Source organism: Lygodium microphyllum, chromosome 27, assembly GCF_053477565.2.
Source record: "Lygodium microphyllum isolate KBCC chromosome 27, Lygodium_microphyllum_v1.1.10, whole genome shotgun sequence".
Classification (NCBI taxonomy): Eukaryota; Viridiplantae; Streptophyta; class Polypodiopsida; order Schizaeales; family Lygodiaceae; genus Lygodium; species Lygodium microphyllum.
This window is the reverse complement of record NC_141161.1, coordinates 110,305,562-110,328,206: the sequence shown is the minus strand read 5'-3', so window position 1 is coordinate 110,328,206 and position 22,645 is coordinate 110,305,562. Positions and strand designations below refer to the sequence as shown.

The window sequence follows — 22,645 nt, the reverse complement described above, 5'->3', positions numbered from 1 at the left end:
GGCTGCGATGACGCAAAGCCTCATGTGAGAAGGATTGAGATGAGCCAGACAAAGCAGGGGAGGAGGATTGAGGTGAGTCAAACGAAGCAAGGGAGGAGGATGCAGGCACAGGGGCAGCCAGCGAAGGGTTGCCTATTGAAGAGGGTGAGCCAATTAGAGGACCGGACAAAGGTGGAAAGTTCGAGGAATAAAAAGGTAAGGATTGGTTGGGCGAACTAGGGAAAGTAACAGAGGGAGAACACGTGGTCGTTGGAGGTGAGGCAACGGGATAGTGGTCAAGTTCAGTGACAGGTAAAGGCTGGGGTGCATCAGAGCCTCGTGGAAGTGGGCATTTTGAGGAAGGAGAGCTACGTGGACCTGGAGTAAAGCACCTTGCAAAATTAAGATGTGTAAAGCGGGAAAACGCCCGCGCAGTTTTGAAACGAACTGTTGATGATCGGGGCAGAGACGAAGGTGTCGCTAGAGCAATGGTGCCAAGATCTGGCTGCTGAATGGCAGTAGGAGCACCTACAGGAGGAGGCGCGATTGGGGGAATGCCAACAAGAGCTGGCGGGAGGGCTGGAAGAACAGGAAGAGGAGGAGCCCGCCACAGGGCGGGTTGATTTTTGGTAGTTTGCTCGGTTATGACATTCTTCATTCCATTGTCAAGGTGAATCGAAGGCGGATGAACGGATTCTGTGATTGCAGGTGGAGAACCAAGGGAGGAGATCAAGGAATCTTCATAAAAAATAAGGGTCCGAGCAAAGAAGAATCTCCGCTCCTTGGCGTCATAAAGGCGATACCCTTTGACACCGTGGGGTTCTCCATAGCCTACAAAGATTGCCTTAATAGCATGATCTTGCAGTTTATGACGATCGTCTTGTGGAATAAAGGAATAGACGGGTGACCCGAAAACACGGAGACGTGAGTAGTCAGGTAAGGTCCCAAACCATTTCGTGTAGGGTATTGCTCCAATGCTAGTGGATGGAACTCTGTTTTGGATATAGCATGATGTAGACACTGCTTCTTCCCAATAGGACGAAGGGAGACCTGCCACCTTCAGCATACTGCGAGCCGCATCCATTAAAGTACGATTGCGACGCTCAACTATGCCATTCTGCTGAGGATTATCAGGTACAGTAAAGCGCTGGGAAATACCATGATTTTGACAGTAAGAACGGAAAAGATGAGAGGTATACTCCCCCCCATTGTCAGATTGAAGAGTTTTAATAGTATAGGGAATTTGATTTTCAACTAGGCGGTGAAAGGATCAAGAAGCTTGTAGAACTGCTTCAAAGGTTTTGTTTTTTAGGAAAGAAAGCATGGTAAAGCCGGTATAATCATCAATAAATGCGATGAAATACTCATTGTGAGTAAGATGTTTAACAGGCATGGGACCACATAAATCAGTACGTATAATTTATAATGGATGAGAGGTAGGATGCCGATGCTTAGGGTATTTAGTATTGGCCAATTTGCCATAAATACATCCTTCACAAAGCGATAAACTGCTTTGAGAAGGTAGTGTATAATTGAGAGCAAGGCGAGATTTTAAAATCTGTAGCATCGTTTTGTGGTTTAAATGGCCAAGATGATAATGCCATAAAAGAGTCTTATAGGGAATAGCAGTAGGACGAGTGGCTGTATGGATAAAATGAATGGGCGTAACAGTTTGGCCAAGAAAATAGAGACGCCCATACTTAGGGCATGTGACCACATAAGTACGACCCGAAGGGAGATGTTGATGGATAGCACAATGATCATGATGAAACTCAACAAACGTTGAAGGGTTAGTAAATTTACTAACCAAAATAAGGTTTTTGGCTAGTTGAGGAACATAGTAGACATGATCGATTGAAACAGTGTTGCCATCTGATAGCTCAATGAGAGCAATACCGACTCCTATAGCTTGCTGAATACCATTGTCCCCAAATCTAATGTCAAACGGAGTGGACAAGGGGCGATAGTGGGGAAGCCAGTCTTGTCGTGAAGTTAAATGACATGTAGCACCGGTGTCAAGAGTAGGGGTATGGTCAAATTGGCCTGATTAGTTTTGGTTGTAATAAATGCTTGCTAGGAGGAAGGGAGAGAAGCCAACAAGCAGATGGCTTGGACGTTGTCGACATTGTCGGGCAAAATGAGGCCTGAAATTGTAAGGTCATCCATTGCAGTCCTCCAGGTTTGCCAAAATTGTGGAACATCATCAGCATCAGTCATATTAATTTTCATTAATTTCTTGAGATTAGAAACTTGTGAAGAAACATCAGTGTGCTGATAAGTTTGTTGTAATTGTGACCATATAGCAGATGATGTAGTCAAAGTTCTTACAGCCTATTTCTGTTTGTCGTCCATATCCAGGAAAAGTTTGACATGAGCAGTGAGATCCTTCGCCTTCAAATCAGTTACGCCTTGAGCGTTCGCTGGGTTTGTAGGATCCGGCATCGGGAGAGTTTCGTCAACAATGGTAAGCAGGTCAAGTTTCTGCAGTAATAATTCCATGGTAATCTTCCATGGTTGATAGTTCGTGTCGGTTAATTTGTCGACCTTGTAGGTGCGTGCAGCAGCAACGGCTTGAGCCATTGTGACGACTGTCCGGATCAGTGGTCAGGATGCTAGCACGCTGTGTTGAGATTTATGGCGCTAAATGGCTCCTTAGATCTGGCAAGATACCATGTGAGAATCTGAGAACAAGGAGGTTGCTATTTTCACAGAGTATGCAGAGAATGAGAGAAAGAATCGTATTATTCGATGTGTCTCTTATTACATAACTAACGAATGGTCATTTGTGACCATTCGTTTCATAACTGTATTGTTTCAGTAATCATAGTTTAATATTTATTAAATACAATAGAGTTCATGTGTTAATATTCAATAGCTTGTGCTGGAGGTGAAGGCGGAGACCTCGAGAGAGACTCGTGAAGGACAATGTTACTAGTAGAGATCACCATGTGCAGTGATATCAAACCTTCTCGATCAAACAATGTACACTTTAGCAAGATCCCAGACACATTGTAAATGACTCGAGGCTGTGACTATAACAGAATGACTATTCTATATCAAAGTGCACACACTGTATTTCTAGCAGCACATACACACAGAAAATATCATTAAGTCCAATCTAAAGAAGAATTGAAGAGGCGGTGTGGCAACATGGCTTTGGTCGTGCCTACCCCAAGGTTTAAGAGTTATTGGTAAGGCATCAAAATAGGATTTCAATTTCTTTTTTAAAAATAATGCACTGACATAATACTATAAGAAAGATTATATATACAAGACCTAGTGATAGGTGCTTTCAAAATTGTTATGCATAGGAATAGTCTTAAGCCTTGGCAAGTGCTTTTTGGAAAACCTTAAAGATCCTATCCTTAGAGATACAGCCTTTGAGAGCTTCCACCTTAACCTTAGGCCACTTATTCTATGACACCAAGGGAACCCTAGTTCTTCCAAAAAACCTCTCATTCCTAAGTAGCCAAATTCTGTGCATCACCACTACTCTCTAAACATTTCAAGGCTTCACCTATTGCTTATGCACTTTGCCTTGCTCGCCAAAGAGCACTAACTTGAGGTCAATCTTATCATGGAAGCCAATGCTTCTAACCCAAGTTTGAGCTTGTTTCCATAGGCTTCTAACCCCTTTGCACTCCTTCTCGATGTCTCACAGCCTCCTTGTCCTACTTATAGAGAAGACACCATGGGGAAACAAACTTCAATGTGCTAAGCCTTTCCCTAGTGGGAAATTTTTTCATCACTGCCTGCCAAAGTGTGAAGTTGAGTTTCCTAGAGGGAGTTACCCTCCAAAACCTTTGGCACCTTCTAGCCCATGCTCTTATCCTTGAATGCGGGTGTCACGTACACCATTACGTAGTTGTGTGGCTCATAGATTCTTTCTTGAATAATCCTTTGGCCACTTGCACTTCGAGAGTGGTTTCCATGCTATCTTGATCATGAATTTTCTTATGTTGTTCTTTGTCTCACTTTCAATGTTGGCCATGATGGTTTAACCTTTCTTAAAACCTCTTGAACTAGCCTAGTCTCTAAAGAAGTCAGGTTGAAGTGCTCCTTGGCATCCTCTCACTCTAGAAACTTCTGTGGTGTGCCATTCCACAAGTCTTGCCATTGAGATAGCCTTTTCTTAGCAATACTCCTAGCCAACCCTCACCTTCTCCTACAATGGGTGGTATAAGGTCCTAAGCATCCTTGAAGGTCCACATGAGCTATACCAGGGACATGTCACCCCTATTATTGACTAACTGGGTCCCCTTGGACTGCTCGAAGGCCTTTTGCTTAGCTTAAGTTTGGTTGCTGCACACTAACAGCGATTGAGCACTCTTCATCCTAGAGCATTCTAGAAGTATCTTTGTCGAGTAGCTTAGGTTGAGGATCCCTAGTTTCTTCGAACCATTAGAAATTATTCAATATTTGGTTAAGGCCCTCCATGATTTACCTTCTTCCATCCTTTCAAATAAATTGAAGATGAGGGCTTAGACCTTGTCAGCTAAGTGAGGCACAACTAGCCCCAAAATAGGCCTGCCAGGGATCTCTCTTTACTGACCCAAGTACAATTGCTAAAGTTGAGCACCATAACTAGGAAAGTGATTGTAGATACTAGTATAGTCTTGATCATCGGCAGCTTCCCCTATAAGGAGAGCTCCTTCCCTTTCCATCCTTTGTTTCAGAGAGACATTAGCCCCAAGTGGACATCGAAGCATTTGAAAACCTAGCCATGTTCTATCAATCTGAAACCCAAACCCTTAACCCAAGGAGATCGTCCTTTCCTAGGAACACCAACTCAATTTTGGCTTGGCTTACCATTAATCTTGACGATTGAGAGAGGGTGTTGCAGGTTTGTAGTAACCTAGTGAGATAGACTACTTTGCAACCTCCATGACATTGGAGCTGTCATCAATGAAAAATTGTGCTACAAATGGAGCGCTTTTGAGGATTGGTAGCCCCTTAATAGCTCCACTCTGCAACTTCTGGTTGAGGCTTCTTAGTATAGGGTATATGAAAACTACAAAAAGCAGGGGGTTTATTGGGCACCCCTGCCATAGATAAGATCCCATTGACCTTCACCCATGCTGTTGCATTGAGGAAAAGAGTGCCGATCATTTGGAGAAAGGCCTCTCTAAAGCCCGTCAACCTCATGATTTTCATATTGAACTTCCAACTAATGTAATCTTAGGCCTTATCAAAGTCCATGTTGATAAGCAAAAAGTCTTTACTATGAAGTCTAAGCGCATGATTCATTGATCAAAATGAGGTTCAAAATGGCATTGTGAATCCTCCACCCTTGGACAAAACCATGGTGTTGACGGTGCCCCGCTCTACCAATTCGAAACTTCATTTTGCACACCAAGGCATTGGCATAGATTTTGTATCCCACATAAAGCATTGTAAGTGGTATCCATCCTCCCATCTTTGCTTGATCAAGGGGTTTTCCTTGATTGAGTGCTACCGGCATCACACCATCGATCTTTCTCATGTTCATGAGGCTACACATTGTTGAATAGAGTGGTCGTAATACTTGAATGAATTTGAGGGGTATACAATCAATTCCAAGGTATTTCCCCATTGCCATCCTATCAATAACAAATGTCAGCTTGTTCACATAGAAAGGATACCCTAGCAAGGTTGTTTCCAAGTTGGATTGGTCCCTTTCTTGGGGCCAAGAACTTAGACAACTTGTGCTTAAAATTCAAGGGCTCGCCCACATCTCAACCTAGTATGGATGAAAGATGCATTATGAAGTCATCGGGGCCTTGAACCGAATGACATTGGCATCATCATCCAAGACATACGAATCACCTTTTCATTGTACTTTTGCAGCCTCAACTCCACCTTTATATGTATTCTCAAGGAAATTCTCCACCTCCTTGAGAACACGGTGCAATATTCAGTTAGGAGGGGAAACATTTAGATCCATCAAAATTCACTTCGTTGTGTGCTCACATTGATCCTACCTATCTCTCCTAGTAGAGACCTAGTAAAGAGCCATCGGCTTTAGCCACATCAATGATAGCCCTTACATAGGATGCCCAAATGGCTAGTAGGGTGCCTATCCACATTCCTATTGGCAAGCTAGGCTTCACTCAGGTATCCATCGAGACAACTACAAGGGGATCTTATGTTCGTTGATAAGGGCTAGGATGGAGGTTTGAATGCGATAGCATCAAACTAATCCATTACTTCTCTATATAATGCATTAGGAGAACTAATAGACCTCATGGATATTTGAATCATGGTGGAGAATGAAGAGGAAGAGGATAATAATCGTAATCAAGAGACCAAAAAGGCCAAAGAGAACAAGGAATTGGATTACTATATATGCTAATGACAACCATAAATAACTTTCCTTTGATAATGAAAATATATCTAGGAATTTAAATAATTCATGCATTATACTAGAATATCAAAACTATATTATTTTACACGACCTAGTACTAAGTCAACCTTTCATGTTTGAAAGTTCTAAATTTTTCTAACATGTTTTGTGTGATTGTTATGCACTATGCTATGTAGATTTTTTTTCTTTTCTCTATCCTATTATGATACTCACAAATTTATTAGTACCGGAAGACAAATAATATCCTACACATTGTAAGCTTCAGTAGTAGTTGACAAATCTTATCCATCAACCTCTCTTTTTCACTTCTACTTTATGGATCCCTTATCCACCACTACAATATATGAAGATCATATCCATAAAATTTAAGATAGAAATATGTATAAACTTGTTTCAAAATGTTAGACCTTGCCATTAGAATGCACGTCAATAAAAGGTTCATTCTCTTAACACTTGTATGGCCATTGGTAAGATCATTAAAAAGGCTTTGGAAATAAACAATTATTTTATACATACTAATATAAACTTTGACATTTCCAATAATTATTTTTTATGAATATAGTAATTTTTGTAGAAAAAATTTTGAATGCATATATTGATGTGAGCAAAGAGGAAAAAAAGTAGGGATCTCATTGGGCCTTGTAAGTCCGAATCCTAGAGGGACCACTAGGGTTAACCGTATGGTACCACGTGAGTGTAAGGGAGGGGGTTATTTAAGGGAAGGAAGGTACATTTTATAAGGTAAGGTCCTATAAATAGGGGGTAGATAAGGGGTATTTTCATATATTTCTTGCACGCAGGTGACATCTCCTTATTACTACTAGTGAATCTCCCATGGTCCCAATCCATGTTCTTATCCATATTTGCTATCTTGTTAGACATTAATTACATGTTATATATATATATATATATATATATATATATATATATATATATATATAAACATACTTAAAAATATTAAATACCATTCAAAATTAAGAAATCAATACTTGCAAATTTCTCTTACACATTACTCATGTAATATAATCAATATTGTGTGCATCTAGGCGATGCATGAGAAGCTCACTCTCCATGAAGGGCCCATTATCATGGGCCATGAGGATATCCACATGAACATGTATAGGTGGTACATGGGGTGAAAGGAAAACCTTCCAAGTCACAACTTCCACTCTCTATAGCTCTTTGTAGGGACTCACTTACAAGACATTATGAGTCTACAACTAGTAGAATCCTACCGAAGATAATGTATACAATTATAAGCATGTACTTGTCTCTCTCTTTGTCTGTCTGTCTCTCTCTCTCTCTCTCTATCTATCTATCTATCTTTAGCTCTCCCTTTCTCTATCCCTCTCTCTTTCTCCTCTCCCTCTCTCTATCTCTTTCTCTCCCTTTCTCTCCCTCTCCCTCTCTCTTTATCTCTTCCCTCTCCACCTATTCCCCCCTCTCTGTCTCTCTACTCCTCTCCCTCTTTCTCTACCAATCTCTCTCCTTCTCTTCTCTTTTTCTAGCTCTCCATCATCTCTCTCTTTCTCTAGCTCTCACTCCTTATCTTTTTCCCTCGCTTTTCTTTGTCCCTCTTTGATTTCTCCTGATTTCCCTCTTTCTTTCTAGCCTCTCTCAGTCTCTACCTCTCATTCTCTCCCGCTTTCACTTTTTCTCTTTCCCTCCTAATTTTCATTTCCTCTCCCTCCCTCCCTCCCTTCCTCCCCCCCTCTCTCTCTATTCATCTCTCTCTTTCTCTTTCTCTTCCCTCTCATTCTTCTTTCTCTCCCTCTCTTTCTCGCTACCCTCTATTTCTTTTTCTCATTATTCTCTCTCTAGCTTTCTCTTTCTCTCACCCTATCCTTTGCTTCTTTCTCTAGTAATATCTTTCTTTGCATTTCTCCAATCCCCTATCTCTCTCACTCTTTTTCTTCTCTTTTTCTCTCTTTCTCTCTCTTTCACTCTTTCTTTCTTAATTTATTTGTCCCTCTATCTTTAATAATTCCTCCCTCTTTCTTTCCCTTTATCTTTTTCTCTTTATAGCTCCTTATTTCTCTCTCCTTCTCTCTTCCACTCTCATTCTAGTCCCCCTTTTAATTTCTCTCTTTTTCTCTCCCTCTTTCCCGTCTTTCTCTCTCTCTCTCTCTCTCGCTTACACATCTTGCTCCTTTTGTCGCTAGTAAATAAATAAAATTATTTAAAATTAAGAGAAAAAAGCATCACATACTCTTTTTTTTAGCAACCAAAAAGAAATTAAACAACCATTGTGAAGAATCAACCCAAAAATATGGATAGATTGAATGGAAAAAAGGATGCTATGTTACTAAAGTTTTGTTGAGAATCAAGCTCACTCTACTCTAATGACTCTCTAGTTGTAGCTTAGCTATGTGTCATGTGTGGTGAATAAGTTGAGTCAGTTACTCAACTTTGGTTAGAACTATGGTTAGTATAGATAGACTTAGTCTTTTTACACTATTGTTGAGTTAGATTATATGGTGTGAGATTGATGACTAGTAATGAAGATGAATATAGTAGAGAGCACACTACTCCGCTTTTTCTTCATCAGTTTGCATCATTGTCTTCTCTCCTGAATGTTTAACGTGGTATCAAAGCACTGATGTCTAGGGGAGACTCAAGTGTTGTAAAGCCTAGGTTTCATCTAATTTGCAAACAAGTAAGGAAGATCATTGTAGAAGACAAGAAAGGTATGAATTTTTTGTGCTTGCTGCTCAAGGCATGTTGAGGCATTCAAAGGGGTTTAGTGGCCTACATTGGATCTTTGAGAAGTGAGCTTTATGACCAGCATTCTATCTAGACATCTGGTTTGAACAATAGGAAAGTGCGCATGTTTCCAACTTGATAGCGTGGGGAGCTATGGTTGATATCCTTCTTACTACTATTGAGTACTACATGTGTTGCATTTTGGGCATCATGAATTGCTAATTACAATAGCACCACCCAATAACAAACTCATATTTTAATCCAATGTGGACAGTAGGGAAATGCGCTTGGTTCTTGGGCAGCACTAGAGGTAACAAGCGATAGGTCATTTGAGAGCTTGTAACATTCACAAATTGGAAGATATCCTTGGGTACATCCTGCCTTGGTTTGAGAAACTTGTGCTACCTAGTAAATAGCTCATAAATAGCAAGTTTAGATGTATAGACCAATGTGAACTATGGAAAAATGCTCCTAGTTTTTGGTAGTGTGATAAGAAATTTCAGCCATCTAATGCTTGACAATGACACACTTAGACAAGGGATGCTTGGCAATGAACTTGGGATCATACTCATGTGTGTGGATCATAGGAACTCGACTGAAAGTGTGTGTTACAAAAAGGGTGCTGTAATAAATGTAGGACATCTTGTACCTTGACTTTTTCTAACTCATCAAAGCTCATGTTGATGCTTATGCATGCTAGGATAGTACTACAACATTATGAAATGATTCTTGAGCTACTATGAGCATTGAATGCTCAATTTTGAGTTTGTCTGCTACTAGTATAACAACCCCTTGTCTAGTCACAAATTTGTGGAAAATTTGTTGTTTATGTTTGTTCGAGATCTATGCAGTCTCAATGATGTCTACATGGATATGCTACTACACTTAGATTCTTTGGCAGATGTTTGGATAGTTTGGCATGCTATTGAGCTGAAATGTTACTAGTTGCTATATAGAGATATTAGTGCAGTCACTGTAGGATTGAAATTATCCTATCTTGGAAGCTGTATACAAATGCTAATTACCTAAGATCCTTGGGATTCTCTCTTATGTACAAATGCCATCTTGATGTATGGAATGCGCTAGATTGAATTGAATGTAGAGTAGCTACTCAATGTATATGTGTTGCTTGAATGTTATGTAAGCACAATATCTTTGAAAAGAGTGTTTGGTATACAAGGAGTGAAGCATTGTTGGTATAAAAGTTAAATGGTGTAGTAAACACTTTTAGCTACAAATATGGCAAATGTAGATAAGTTATACAATATCACATAGATTCTTGTGAAAAGCTAGATAATAACAACTACGGAATATGGAAATTTCATATGGAGAATTTCCTACTTGGAAAAGGATATTGGGATCTTATTATAGGTGATGAGACTAAGCAAAAGATTCCAAAAAGAAATCCCACCATTAAACATGCATGCAGAGTCTTGCACTAGTTCTCACTATGTATTTCCAATACAATGGTCATGTAGATCGTGAATTGCAAGTTAGTGAAAGATGCACGGGACATCCTAATGTAGTATTATGGTACCACTATCATTGCACAAAAGATTCAACTAAAACATAAGTTTAATACCATCGATAGGAAAGGACGATCAATGCATGACTATATTATAGAGATAAAGACCATTGCAAGTCAGCTAGCCTCTATTGGAGCTAAAGTAGGTGATGAAGATTTGGTTACAATGATGTACAAATGCCATCTTGATGTATGGAATGCACTAGATTGAATTGAATGTAGAGTAGTTGCTCAATGTATATGTGTTGCTTGAATGTTATGTAAGCACAATATCTTTGAAAAGATTGTTTGGTATACAAGGAGTGAAGCATTGTTGGTATAAAAGTTAAATGGTGTAGTAAACACTTTTAGCTACAAATATGGCAAATGTAGATAAGTTATACAAAATCACAAAGATTCTTGTGAAAAGCTAGATAATAACAACTATGCAATATGGAAATTTCATATGGAGAATTTCCTACTTGGAAAAGGATATTGGGATCTTATTATAGGTGATGAGACTAAGCAAAAGATTCCAAAAAGAAATCCCACCATTAAACATGCATGCAGAGTCTTGCACTAGTTCTCACTATGTATTTCCAATACAATGGTCATGTAGATCGTGAATTGCAAGTTAGTGAAAGATGCACAGGACATCCTAATGTAGTATTATGGTACCACTATCATTGCACAAAAGATTCAACTAAAACATAAGTTTAATACCATCGATAGGAAAGGACGATCAATGCATGACTATATTATAGAGATAAAGACCATTGCTAGTCAGCTAGCCTCTATTGGAGCTAAAGTCATTTGATGTTTCTATCTCAGTGCGATCGGAGATGCCTAATTTTAATGAGCTGGTTTTATTTCTTGTTCACGAAGAGGTTAAGCTTGGAGTATGGGCATATTGCTAAAGAATGCTAAAAGAAACAAGAAAATCAGAAAAGCAAGCAACAAGGTCATTATGCTTCATCTAGTAATGCTGAGGATGCTGCTACTAATAGGTGTTTTTCTATGATATATATATGCAATGATGCTATTAAAGAAAATAAGTCAAATGATGTATGGTACATTGACTCTAGGCATCCAATAATATGACTTTGCATGAACAATGATTCACTGACATGGTTTTTGATAAGCATGGCTATGCCTATACAAGTGACAATACACAACATAACATTGAGCATAAGGGTGTAGTTTCCTTGGTTATTCATGATGGCTAGAAGAAAGAATTTGCATGATGTAGTACATGTCCACTTGAGTACTAAGAATTTACTTTCAGTATAGAGAAAAATCCTCAAGTACAATTCAATAAGCATGGCTATTTTATTGAAGAGTTTGGAAATGGTTGTAAGTTGATTGTTAAAGGTAGAAGACATGGGGTATGTTCACTCTGGATGCTAGTATTCTGCAGGATGAAATTATCTATTTTTGCACATCGACAAGGTGTAGTTAGAGATCTTGAGATCTCACATAAGATGATTAAAAATGTGAATGTTCAAAGGATATAAATTATGCAAGGAGGTTGCTAGTTATAGGCTTGCCAAAATCTGCATATTTGGATTTAGGTCATATTTGTACTGCATGTTAGTTCGGCAAGCAATCTCGATTTTCTTTTATGAAGAATCTTTGGAAAAGCTCTAGGTCAGTCCAATTGATTCAGTCAGATGTTTAGGTGCCATCCCATAATTACTACTCTTGGTGGATATAGATATTATGTAACATTCATTGATGATTTTAGTAGATATACATGGGTGTATATCTTGAAGCGTAATGATGAAGTGCTTGCTATTTTCAAGGACTTTAAGTGAAAGGTTGAGAATGATTTTGATTTTTTTATCTCATGTTTGAGATCCATCAATGTGGCATTCAGAGGCAGCTTACTTGCACTTACACTTCACAACAGAATGGAGTAGTAGAAAGAAAGAATTGGGTTCTTATGGAGACTGCCTGGGCAATGCTTAATGAAAAGAGTATACCACTTTTTTATTGAGATAAAGTTGTAGTGATAGCTATATATGTAGTAAATCTTACTCCTATTGCAAGGATTCATGATATGACATCATAACACAAGTTGTACGGACATACAAGACTAGCCATCTGAAAGTTTTTATTAGTTGCATTGCATATATACACATTCCAGATGAGAAGAGGAAAAAGTTTGATCCTGAGGCACAAAAGTGTGTGTTTATTGGATATGCTCAAGAGCAAAGGGCTTCGAAATGCTTTGATTCAAGGAAATGGTAATCAACAAATATGTTCAATAGAGTACTACCATGTTTGGACCTACAATTGATGTATCTCTTAGTGTTTCGACTTGGATTGTCAAGTTATGTAGTCATGCATCACCATCCACTCATAGCGTTATGTTAGTATACTAAGGGGGAGAAATGAAGCAAAAGGCAAAGGCAAAAAGAAAGTTCTTGATTATGCTCCTAGGATGATGACTTTAGGATATGCCTATACTATAGCTTTGATAGTGAATTTCAGTTTCCATCTATTTATACGACTGGGTTAATGTAGACTAGATATGTTCGCCTCATGAGAGAGGGGAATCAAGTAGTTTGCCTCAGTTGAGAAGGTTATAGAGGGTGAGAAACCCTATTGAAAAGCTTACATATAGTGGTGTTTCAGCAAAGCATTATGCACATGTAAGAAAGGTTATGAAACACAAAGAGACCACTACATTCAGTGAAGATATCATAGGCAAAAATTGGTGCAAAGCAATGGATGAGGAGATGAATATATTGGTTGAAAATCATACTTGGAAATAGGTTGCATTTCCTAATGGTAAGAAGTCAATTGGCTATCAATGGGTTTATTAAGTTAGCTAAAAGCATTGAAAGGTACAAAGCCAAGTTAGTGGCAAAGGGATATGCACAATACTATGGCTTGGATTATAAAGATACATTCAATTCCATTGCAAAAATGGCAGCTATCGAGACAGTGATTGCTTTGGCGACAGTAAAGGCCTAGAAATCATAGTAAAATAAATGTAAAGAATTCATCTTTAAATGGATATTTAGGAGAAGAGGTGTTTTTGGATCAGTCACACAAAAGGATGTTGAGAGTGGAAAAATATTGAATTTTTGACTGATTTTTGTTGTTTTTAAGGTCTAAATGATTGATTTTTTATGGATTTAGAGTGATGTATGGTTGTTAGTGGAAGTGTTTGAGAGTGTTTTGGATGATATTGATTATTTTTTGGAAGTTCATGATGATTCTCAGTGGAGATATGAAGTTCTATGATGTTCTGATAGGTTTTGATTGGTTTTGTATACCTTCTGTGTAGCTTCTATTTTGTTCTGATTTTCTTTTGTATGAAGCATGGATTGATGATTGATGAAGATTAAGATCTTTTGGAATCTTATTGAATAATTTTTGATAGTTTGGAATGGTTTGAGTATGAGTTATGAGGTTTTGATGACCTTCTGTAACCCTCTGTAGACCTTCAGTAGAGCCTCTGTCTCTGCTTTGTCTCTGTACTGTAATTGTATTGTAGCTGCTCTGGTATTATACTGTATTGTTCTGTAGACCTTCTGTAAGTGTTCTGTAGAATGTATGTGTGACTTTGGGAAAGTTTTCTAACTTTTGGAAAGGATGAATCCAAGTTCAAAAGAGCTAAAACAAATGGAAGAAGCAGCTTGCTGAAGATTGAAGAGAAGACTGAGTGACAATGACAGTAGTGAGCTGTGAAAAGACACTGTAGTGGCTCTGGTGACTCTTCATATAAGACATGCCTCTTGGAAGGTGCATCCACGACCTAAGAAATGTTATTGAGAGTTATTATGAGAGTATTGTAGTGAGGAGATGATTCACTATTGATGGAGAGAGAGAGAGAGAGAGAGAGAGAGAGAGAGCCAGAGATAGTCAATTCTATCAAAACAGTGTAATTGTATATGAGAGATTGAGAGAGAGAACTATGAAGACAATGAAGATGAATATTATGTGATTGATTTCCATTCAAAGATGGTGTATTATTTTTTGTTCTTTGTTATATTGATGGATTCTATGAAGATGTTGAAGATTATGGTTGATTTTATCAAATCTGTGGGATATATCTACTATGATGCTGCATGAAGATTTGTTATTTTCTTTGTTTTGATGATCAAAAGAATGAAATAAAAGCTTGTTGATGTTAGAAGATAGATTTTATTGCAAGAGAATTCCCTTTTCCTTGGTGTTTCTCTTGGGGCTCCATGTTTTTGGTGCGTAGCCGGGGAAGCTTGCCATCAACAAGCATCAGAAGAGGTTGAAAATGAAGGAAATATTATTGTCAAGAAGAGGAAAATTCAATGGAAGTTTGGAAAGTTCCTTATTCCACTGAAGAGTTGGAGATTCTCATTATCAAATCCACTTTCCACAAGAAGTTCATCCCACAATGGCGAAAACATATCACCATCATGATGCATGCTCTATGTGGTGGATTGTCTCCTTGTCCTGTTGAAGCAGCAGAAACTTGCATCTTTGTGGCGAAGTGTTTGGAAACAAACTGAAGAGCAGAAACAAAGAGAATGACCATCCATGGAAGATTTGGCATTCATTGAGAAGTTTCTAGACATCATCAAGTGGGAGATTGTGAAGAAGCTTTAGGAGTCGTGGTCAGTGGAGGTTCACGAAAACAAGAAGAAAATTGTTGGAATTTGTTCGTGGATGCTCAACAACAAGATACGTGGGATGCTTGGTGCACTGACAACCTTCTATTTGTCCAATTACCAAGCCATTGGAAGTTTGTAGACATAGTGTTTTTCACAATATACACTGTTGAAACCCTCAGAAGCTGGCATTATTATAATGACACAACAATGATCCTAAGAAGAATGAGTTTTGATACTTTCAGAATGGAATATCTCCCTCTCTGTAGTGGTTTGAAAGCCGAATTCAGAGATGTTGAAAAGAAGGAAGTAGAGGAGATATTGGCCAGAGAATCCCTCAGAGACTGAAGCCCTCTCTGATACTATCATGTTGAGTACAGACCAATTGGTTGGAGCCAACCCCCTGATGAATGATGCAATAAAGAGGCAAGCGTTAGAATGAGTCCAGAGGTACGTGATAAGAGAGAAGGAAAAAATCAAAGCTAAGAACCAGCTTGCAGTAGAAGCTTCCTTTGACGCCCTAAAAACACTCTTTACAGAAGTCCCCATGGCGACTCAAGGTCCCCTTCCTAGTCAGATTCGTCCTAGAAATATTGATGACAGGCCAGCAAATGTAGTCCCATTGCCAGTTTTTAAGGGAGAGTACAATAAAGACCTTGATCTTCATGTAGCAGAGTTCATGGTAGCATGTGTGGCTAACAATGCCAGAACCCGTGAGCATTGGTTAGCGATATTCCCCCCCACTTTCGAGGGTGGGGCGTTTCAGTGGTATGAGAGACAAGCAGTAGGAACTTTTGGCACATGGGACGACCTGAAGTTGGCATTTCTCACTAAATTCAGGAGTGAAACCACACTGCAAAGGAGACTATCCAAGTTCAGCCCCTGTAAAGGCCAATGGCACTGATAGCCAACAGAAGGTACAAGAGCCTACCTCCAATTTGGTAGAGTTGGAAGTTGCCGCTGTTACGCGCACTAAGAAGAAGGAACCAATTGTTCAAAACGAAAATAATTCTCCCACCAAGACTATGAAGTTCAACTTGCTAACAGAGGGACAAAGCAGTACAGAACAGAACAGTGCAGTACAGAGCACTGTAGTGCCACAGAGAGTTACAGAGACAATCCCAGAGACAAGACCAGAGGTCCAGGAGATAGATGAGATAGAAGCACCTCTAGAAACAGAAGAAGTGTCGATGCTACAATTATTAGAAAAAAAAGGAAAAATGAAAATGGATGTAGCCCCATTCCCTAGTAGGCTGGAGAAGCCTGTGGATCCTATCAAAGATTATGACTTGGTAAAGGACCTAGACACTTTAAACCAAACCTAACATTTCGACAGTTTCTGATGCTGTCTCCGAGCTGCCGAAAGAAATTCAAAAGTATCTTGATAAGAAGACGTGGACTAAGGATCACTCCTTCAACAGCGACCAAGACCGATAAGGCCTCGAAGCCTGTAAAGGAAGTCCATGTGGCTAACGCCTTCCTAGATCCTGGAACCCCAGAGATTAGTGTATGGATAGAAGGATGCTTTATTTCAGATGCATTGATTGATGGAGGCTCATCATTAAACATAATGACAGATGTGACAATGAAGGACTTAGGGTTGCAAGGAATTCAACCTACACATTGGCTTATCAGATTGTCAGATCAAAGCAGAATTAAACCGTTGGGCATCCTCCCATACGTAAAAACAACCCTTGCAGGAAGAGACTATTGACTGACATACCTGGTGGTTAAACCAAATTCTTATGGGACCTCATTCCCTTTACTGTTGGGAAGACCTTGGCTTTTTGAAGCAAGATCAAGGACGGACTGGTTCAAAGGAACCCTAACCCTAGACAGAGGACCCATCAAAGTGGTGTTAAAGCTGTATGGATCGCAAAAAGGCAATGGATCCTCATCCATTGAAGTCATAACTGACTCTTCCAATGAGGTAACAGATGATACATCAGGAGATGAAGAGGCTATTATGTAGATCTTTCCTAAGAAAATAGAGGCACAGTCCCTAACAGTGGGCACTGTAAGCCAACTGTCAAGGGAAGCAAAATCCTTGTCCATGGGAGAATACCTCCTACCTCAACTAGAATTAACTTCTGAAATCACCTCTGACAATGAAATAGAAGCATGGATGCACTATTCTTCCTGTTACATGACAGTCGTAGAAACAAAGCAGAGACAGTACAATTACAAAGCAGATACAGTACAATTACAAAGCAGATACAGAGCAGAGACAGTACAAAGACAGTACAGTTACAGAGCAGAGGCACAATAGTTACAGAGCAGAGACAGAGTGAATACAGTACAGATACAAAGCAAATACAAATACAGAGATAGTCACAGATATAGTAACACACACAGAGCCAGAGCCAGAGCCAGATGCAGAAGCAGAGTCAAAAGCTGTGATGATAGAAGTAGAAGCAAATGCAGAGGCAGAAGATTTGTTCAGATTTGTTCTTCTCTTAGAGAGCCTCTACAGAAGCAGAGACAGAGCTCCAGAGAAAGAGGATGAAAATGATGAGGAAGAAAATGAAGCAAGTTATGAAAGTACAGATGAAGAATTTCCTCTGATAACGGATGATCTTATTGATGTCCCTACAGAGTCTTCAGAGGCCGAATATCTAAGGGTGTGGGATGGAATGACCATGGTTCCATTTGGGTTGATCAATGGACCCCAAAGTATGCAGAATCTGTATAAGCAATGGATTAAAAGCATAAAAACTAAGTTCACTAGTGGCTCCTGTCGCCCTGACTGTTCAGTCTAGAGAAAAGATGATGATGATGCCCCTTGCCAACAGCAGCTAGAGCCATCAAAGCCACAGCCCATAGAAGGTCCATGCTATGTGACATTCCTGGATGCATCCTCTAAAGATGAATCCCTAAGTCCCGAAGAAATCACTACTCATACAAAAGCAAACAAAGCTCTAATACACTTCTAGTAACCTAAACAGATGAATGAGTCATCTGTTCAGGAGGACACTAGTTCTAGCGGGACATCAGACAAGGATACTACTCTCTTGAAAGAGTCAGACCTCTATCTAGAAGCAATCCGTGGGACATTCATCCGCGAAGTGGAAGGTGAAAGACAAGTAACATTCTTGGCAACTGACAGTACTGAACGTCACCTAAAAGTGGGCCTCAATCTTGCAAAAGAAGAATTAGTGGTCCTGCGAGACGTACTCATAGAGAACTTAGACATGATTGCTTGGTCATACAAAGACCTAAAGGAGATTGATCCCACAGTATGCCAGCATCACATTGACCTAGAGCCCAATGCCAAACCTATAAGGCAAAGACAAAGGCGTATGAATCCTAATTATTCTGCTCTGGTGAAGGCTGAATTATTGAAACTTCTTGAAGTAGAGTTCATCTATCCCGTGGCTAACAATGAATGGGTTTCGCCCATTGTGGTAGTACCCAAGAAGAATGGGAAACTTCAAATATGTGTCGACTTTCGAAAGCTCAATTTGAAGACAAAGAAGGATCATTTCCCTATCCCTTTTACAGACCAACTGTTGGACACAGTGGCAGGCCATGAGCTTTATTCCCTCGTAGATGGATTCAGCAGATATAACCAAGTCCAAATTGTAGAAGAGGACCAATCCAAAACAACCTTCACCATAGAATGGGGGACCTATGCCTATAGAGTGATGCCATTTGGGCTCTGTAATGCTCCTGTCACCTTCCAACGAGTAATGATGGCTGCCTTTTAGAATCATCTTCATGATTTCATTGAGGTGTATCTTGATGACTTCTGTGTCTATAGCTTAATTCGCGAGCATTGGGGACACCTAGAGTAATGTTTTGACAGATGCCGAGAGTATGGGATTTCTCTCAACCCCGACAAATGTGTCTTTGGCGTCTCATCAGGAGTTCTTTTGGGCCATATTGTCCCTGCACAAGGGATTACAACAGATCCTGCAAAGATTGAAAAGGTTGTCGCCTTAACAGCACCAACAAACCTCAAGCAATTGAGAGGATTTCTTGGACATGTCGACTACTACAGAAGATTTATTGCACATTTTGCAACCAAGGTAGCCCCTCTGCACAAGCTCCTAAGGAAAGAGGTGGATTTCCTTTGGACTGATGTGACTGTCAAGAAGCCTTTAATACCCTAAAACAGTGCCTTATCCAAGCACCTATTTTACAACCTCCTGATTAGACGAAGGAGTTCCATGTGCACACAGATGCATCACTTGAAGGGCTAGGTGCTGTCCTATGTCAAAAGGCCCCCTCTAAATTAGATCAACATATATATTATGCAAGCCAAAAATTCATTGATAGGGAATGGAACTACACAGTGACAGAGCTTGAGTGCTTGACAATGGTGTTTGCACTGGAGAAGTTTCGATACCATTTATTGTCAATGTATTTCAAGTTCTACGTGGATCATGAAGCCTTGTTCTTCCTGATGAACAAAGCTGATATTAAAGGATGACTGATGAGATGGTTGCTCCTATTCCAAGAGTTTGATTTTTAAGTGGTCACTAAGCCTGGCCATTCCCATGTCCTAGCTGATCATCTATCATGGATCCCTCAAACAGAAGCAGAGGAATAGGATGATTCAGACCTTCCTGATGCTTCCTTGTTTCTAGTTGAAATAGTTACTCCCTGGTATGCAAACATAGCCAACCTCCTGGAAACTCAACAGTATCCTCCTAGCATCTCAAGCTGTGAGAAGAAGAAGCTTCTATTAGAATCAATCCCCTACACTTTGCTAGGCGGTGCACTGTACAAGAGAGGCAAAGATGAAGTGCTGTGAAGATGTGTTGCAGGGGATGAAATTGGCATAGTATTGAAAGCATGCCATGACGAACCATGTGGTGGACAGTTTGCAGGAGAAGCAACAGCTAGGAAGGCTCTATTAGCAGGATACTAGTGGCTGACCCTCCACAAGGATGCATATGACTACTGCAAGAGATGTGATGCTTATCAGCGAATGGGGAAACCCACCAAAACAAGTGCCATGCCACTACAATCCATTCTTCCCCTAAAGCCGTTCGAGAAGTGGGGGATTGATTTTTTGGATCCCATTGATCTACCCACCAGACGGAAGCAAAATAGATACATCTTAGTATGTACAGATTATGTCACAAAGTGGTGTGAAGCTAAAGCCTTGAAGCGGGATGATAGTAACAGCGTAGCCCTATTCATGTACAATAATATTATCACATGTTTTGGCAATCCCCTTGAGCTGGTAAGTAATAGAGGTACTCATTTCCTTAACAAAATCATGGAGGAGCTAATTGAACTGTATAAGATCCGCCATCGAAAGTCCACTCCTTATTACCCCAGAGCCAATGGCCAAGTTAAAGTCACCAATCACATTCTCTGCTCGATTTTGACAAGAACGATTGCCGCACATTGTCGTGACTGGGACGATTGACTTACAGAGACCCTCTGGGCGTACAAAACCTCCCATAAGGTAGCCACAGGGCAGACCCCTTTTTAGCTAGTGTATGGTACCAAAGCCATCTTCCTTGTTGAGCTAGAATTGCCCTCTTTGCGAGTGGTAGTTAAAGAACACTTGGGAGATAATGAGACACTGCAATGCCGTCTCGTGCACTTGGAATGCTTGGATGAGATACGGCGGATGGCCCTACAGTGCTTGGAAACCACTCAAGCAGGACGCAAGGCCTATCATGATAGTTTCATCAAGCACAAGGAGTTCAAAGAAGGTGATCTTGTCCTAGCCTATGATTTGAGATTTGGCAAGTTTCCTAGCAAGCTTCAACAACGCTGGATGGGCCCATACAAGGTACTTGCTGTCAAACCTAATGGCTCTGTTCAGGTACAGACCGTTGATGCCTCCGATGATCCTTTCTTCATCAATGGCTATCGCCTAAAGATTTACTTTCCTCCTTGGGAATCTTGACAATCACAGTGACCCTATCCTTTCCCTTTTGGGCGTCGCACTGTCCTTCTCATCGTGCATCTGATAGCCCTTATGATTCTCCTCATGAGGCAGTTTCATTCTGCTAACCTCGTAGAAACATCTCAACCCGACCTTGTTCTCTTCTCGTCTGATCCAACAACGGTGGCGAGGTTGGTCCTGACATATGGTATTTCTACCATTCTCTTTTTCACCCAAAAAAAAAGGAAAAAAAACACAAAAAGAAAAAGAAAAAAATAAACAAAATTGTTATGGGAGAAAAGGAAGAAATTCCCTGTCATAACAGGCCTTGTTCCAAGAAAAGGTGGAAACACCCTTGGGCGTGAAACTGACTGTGGAAAAGGTGGTAACACTCCGCAGTTCAGGATAGCTAACTCATCACCAGCATAACCTTTTCAGCAAGTAATTTGAAGCCACCTCCCTTGGTGCGCTGTCTCTGCAATATCATTCTGTCTGTCCTTCTTAACAGACGACCTTTCTTACAAATCATTGAAGTACGAGACTTGTTGGCTACTTCCCTAGGTACGCCTTGTCTTCAAGATCCTAATTTTCCATGTGAACACATCTTTATTGCTTTGGAACCCTGATCTGATGCACCAACCCTATCCTACCTATTCCCCCTGCATTTCTCATTCTTATTCCCTATCATTCCAATGCACGGTTCATCCATTATTAATTTTTATGGGTTTTCGAGCCTTTTTCGTGCTTATTTTTCACATTTTTCCATGTGAACCTGCCCTATTTTCACCAGAATTCCAGTTTGATTTGACAACCGTGTCCTATCAGCCTTTCTTCCACTTTTTCCTTTTTCCTCCCCCCTCTTTTGACTGCCAAATTTTTAGTTAATAAAATTTTTAAGTATTTTTGGGTGTGCTTTTCATGTTTTTTCCACGTGAACCCCTCATAATTTCCCCCAAACTGAGGTTTGATGCGCTAGCCTTATGAATCCCTTTCTTCTCGACATTTTTCCTTTTTATTGTCCTCTATTCCGGTGCACGATTCTTCTCATATTAATTTCAGAGTCTATTTTCAAACCCATTTTTGGGGTTTTTCCCATGTGAACACCCTGATTTTTCCCTAGACCCGATGTTGCATATTTCCATCATTTTTCCCTTGTCTCATGACACATTATCCCTTTTTACAAATTTTTCAATTGACGAATGGTTTGGATTTTATTAATTTTTCTTCCTTTTTCCTATGTGATCGCGTTTCTCGTATCCCGTGTGAACGCGTTTGTTTCTGGTTTTACACGCCTCGGGATGCCCCCTGGCGTCTGTGGTATGCACATCGCCGTCCCTATCCCGTTTGACCCCGTCACACTGCAAATTTTTTTATCCCTGCTCGCGCATGCGCACGAGCCGAGGGTGTGTTTTTTGCCCCTCTATTTTTCATTTATTTATTTATTTTATTTTTATTTTTCCATTAAAAAAAACCAAAAACAAACACATCAAAAGAAAAAAAAGAGAAAGAAGAGAAAAAAACATCCACCTCAAAAAAGAAAAAAGAAGAAGAAAAAAAAACACAAACAACAAGGACACAAAACGAAGAAGAAAAAAAAACGCACAACCTAATACATAATCATCCTAATATATAAATTAAAAAAAAACAAAAACAAAAACAAAAGAACACAA

General features: G+C 39.9%; 1 long non-coding RNA gene across 9 annotated transcripts; it reads left to right on the top strand.

The window, feature by feature from the left end:
- Positions 1-471: 471 nt before the first annotated feature.
- LOC148012708 (uncharacterized) lies at positions 472-2,851 on the top strand. 9 transcript variants are annotated; one of them, XR_015689071.1, is made up of 6 exons: positions 472-608; positions 688-915; positions 1,017-1,113; positions 2,057-2,136; positions 2,338-2,443; positions 2,531-2,851. It is a non-coding gene; the product is annotated as an uncharacterized LOC148012708 (long non-coding RNA). The 9 variants fall into 9 exon arrangements; XR_015689070.1 differs by having other exon boundaries at positions 1,017-1,172; XR_015689068.1 differs by lacking the exon at positions 2,057-2,136.
- Positions 2,852-22,645: the final 19,794 nt, after the last annotated feature.